Source organism: Corvus kubaryi, unplaced genomic scaffold (assembly GCF_017639235.1).
Source record: "Corvus kubaryi isolate FWS band 111438036 unplaced genomic scaffold, C.kubaryi_AGA036_p1.0 37385, whole genome shotgun sequence".
Taxonomy (NCBI): Eukaryota; Metazoa; Chordata; class Aves; order Passeriformes; family Corvidae; genus Corvus; species Corvus kubaryi.
This window is the reverse complement of record NW_024581127.1, coordinates 21,482,644-21,486,243: the sequence shown is the minus strand read 5'-3', so window position 1 is coordinate 21,486,243 and position 3,600 is coordinate 21,482,644.

Genomic DNA, 3,600 nt, shown 5'->3' with positions numbered 1-3,600 from the left:
ATTCATGTATGTTTTGACCCTGAACCATAGAGTCATTAACAATGAAAATCTTAACAGCACAAGTCAGCTTATCTTAACAATGAGCATTTTTTTTTTTATTGGAAGCAGCAATAAAAGAAGACTAAGCTGTATGTCTCTCTGATCCCTGCTGTTTTATGATTTTTAGAGCTTTACTAATGCAGAAAAATTTCAGACAATTGCTTTAATTGTGTAACTAGTAACCACTGTGCAGTTCCTTTGGATAAAACCTCCTCATTGCATTCTAGTCAGTATTTAACAAAAGCAAAGATTACAACTAATGGCTGCATAGTCACACATCTCTTTGTTTTAAGGTAATTTTCCCTGAATACAAACAGTCTTTAATTTTCACCTCTAGATAAAATTTAAAATCTCTCTCTTAGACCTTTTGAAGTAAGATATTTTGCTAGTTTACAAAAATAATCTGTATAATAATCCTCTGTATTTATGCACCGTCCTTAATCTCAGTGTCCTCAAGTGTTAAAGAATATTCTTTAGATTTTATACAATGCTTGTAAAGGAGGTGATTTCTGGGTCAAATCTGCCTGTGCAGCTACACAGCTCTTGGGAGTTCATTCATCTTCACAAGCTGTGCAATCACAGAAGCTGCCTGTAATTGGAGAGGCTGTGTCTAACTCACAGAAACAGAAGCCACTTCTAGACAGCCACTGTACTTGATAATAGCTAAGAAAAAAAAGAAATAAAACCAAACCAAACCAAACCAAGCCAAAGTAGTACATGATTTTAAATTCTCCTGATTCTTAGAGATAGCCCAAATCTCCTTATATTCCTGTTAAAAATTTGGGGGAGAATTTTAGAAAGCATCAGCAGAGTAAAATATTCAGTTCAGAAATTACTTGTGTAACCTGAAGAAGATACTTTTCCCGCCGTAAGCTTAATACAAACAGCATATGAATATGAGATTTGTGTACAAAGAAAACAGAAAAAAAAACCTATTAGGCCCTCCTTTTTATTTCATGTCACCTGTTTTCAGCGTCCTTCTAGTTCTCCTTTTTTTTTCTGTTCATGCAGTATTGATTTCCATTTCTTATTGGCTTGTTCAAGAAGTGAATCCTGAATCTGCAAAAATTTCTGAACATGTAATTATTTTTCTTATGTGTGAAATCAGATTTATACAAGAATATTTGCTAGGCTGGGAGTTAATCTTAGATGAGAATGAAAAATAAAGATTTTGGAAAATTTTAAGTTCAAATGAACAGATAAGATGAAAATACTTTGCTTTGATTGTCAGGAAAATAATTCTCCTTGTAATATTTAGCAGTTTCAATTTTCCAGATCAGACTGGTAAAGCAAATAAGCTATGCACTCTCACTGTACATCTTTAGGCTTCTTTAGCTCCTCTAGGTTGTATCATGTGCATAGGATGGGTGCAAACAGTTTAGGGAAAAGGTCTATGCTTGATGATGACTTGTGAAGAGGAATTAAAAGAACTGTTTTAAAATATTCTATAATATGTTATGTATTACACATTACATATTTTTATATACACAATATCTTATAGCTTCATAAAATGATAGAATCATTTAGGTTGAAAAAGACCTTTATGATCAAGTCCAGCTGCAAATATAGTCCTGCCAAGTCCACCATTAAGCCACATCTACGCGTTTTTGGAGTATCTCCAGGGGTTGTGACTCTACCACTTCCCTGGGCAGACTATTCCGATGCCTGACGACCCTTTCGAGGAAGAAATTTTTCCTAATATCCAATCTAATCTTCCCCATAGGCCATTTCCTCTTGTCTTATCATTTGTTACTTGGGAGGAGAGAGTGACCCCCACTTGGCTACAACCTCCTTTCTGTTAGTTGCAGAGAGTGGAAGGGTCTCACCTCAGCTTCCTTTTCTCCAGGCTGCACAACCCCAGCTCCCTCAGCCACTTCTCATAAGCCAGACACTGGCCTTCTTGGCCACCTGAGCATATGCTGGCTCATGTTCAGCCAGTGGTTAACCAGCATCCCCAGTTCCTTTTCTGCTGGGCAGCTTTCCAGCCACTCTGTCCCAAGTCTATCAAGATATCTTGATTTCTCAAATCTGAAGTTTGCTTTAGCCCTACGGAAATTGGAAATACAGGCTATACTTAACTCCATAAGCAACTTCCAGTCCTCCAGAGCATATTCAGTCACAGAGCAGTTGGAAAGCTTTTCTTCTGGCAACATAGACTAAAGAGTCAGAGTGGTGTGTCAAGTGCCAATGAACAAAAGTAAAAGGAGCAGTACAACAGCTCAGAGCAGTGATTCTGCTTCTGGATGAACTCCAAGTGCCTTGCTGAGTCGAGCAGCAGAAATGTTTTTCAAAGCAGACTTGCTTTCATGATGTGGGGAATGCTTTACATTTACATTCCTTGAAATTAGAGCCATTAACTTTTTAAAAGTTTTAATATTTCTCTACCCTCTCTGTTAATTATCAGGGTTTTGTTCTTCCTCACACACCCACATGATCTTTCTCTGTGATCCTGCAATGAATTCATCATGTTAACATTTTGACAGTTCACTTATTTCCAAGCAGTAGACTACTATGTCATAAACATAGTGTTTTGATTTTGCTGAAGAATAAAGAATAAAGTTAAAGTGGAAAGAGAAAGAACATTTCTATTCAAAAGCAAATGTCAACAACAGTGACAGAGGGAAAATAGAACATTTCTGGCACAGAGAATTACTCAAAGAGCCACTATCTTTTATCTTCCTAACTTTTGGTATATTTTTCCACAGATACACATGTACAAACATCAGTGAAATTCCTTTATCACCATGTTCCATTTTTCTTGCTATCTTGCTGATTTTACTCAAAAGAAAACAATTTTTCAATAGGTGCTTATTTTATAAAAAAATGCTCACAAATTTTCTCATGTATTTGACCATTTAGTATAAACTCTAAGACCAAACAGCAAAAAGCGATGTTCCTCTACCTTCACATCATGTCATAGTTTCCAAATTGCTTCTGTGACTATGATGAAATCCATAGGCCTTCATCATTCCAGGCCTAGCAAATTTGTTAATATTCAAAGCTATTTTGTAGCTAATGAAAAAAAAATTATATTTCCTACACAAAATGTTTATGAAAAGAATTGCTGACACAATTTTTAAACTTAAGAAGTTATTAGTTTACTTTTTAAAGAGAAAGAAACAAACCTTGACCCACGAGGGCCAACCATATCCTGGACCTCAGCTTGAGTCCTATGTGCAGTTTTGGGCAGAGCAATATAGGGTTATAAAGCTATTACAGGACATACAAAGGAGAACAACAAAGATAGTGAAGGGTCCAGAGGGGAATTGACTGGGGTTACTTGGCTTGTTCACCCTAGAGAAGAGGAGACTGAGGGGAGATCACATTGCTGTCTAGAGGTTTCTCACGTGGGCAAGCAGAGGGGCAGACACTGATCTCTTCAGTGTCAAAACCCGAAGGAATGGGCTGAAGTTGTGTCAGGGAGGGATAAATTGGATATTAGAAAAAGGGTCTTCACCCAGAGGGTGGTTGGGCACTGGAACAGGCTCCCCAGGGAAGTTGTCATGGCACCAAGCCTGACAGAATTCAATAAGTGGTTGGACAATGCTGCCAGGTACATGG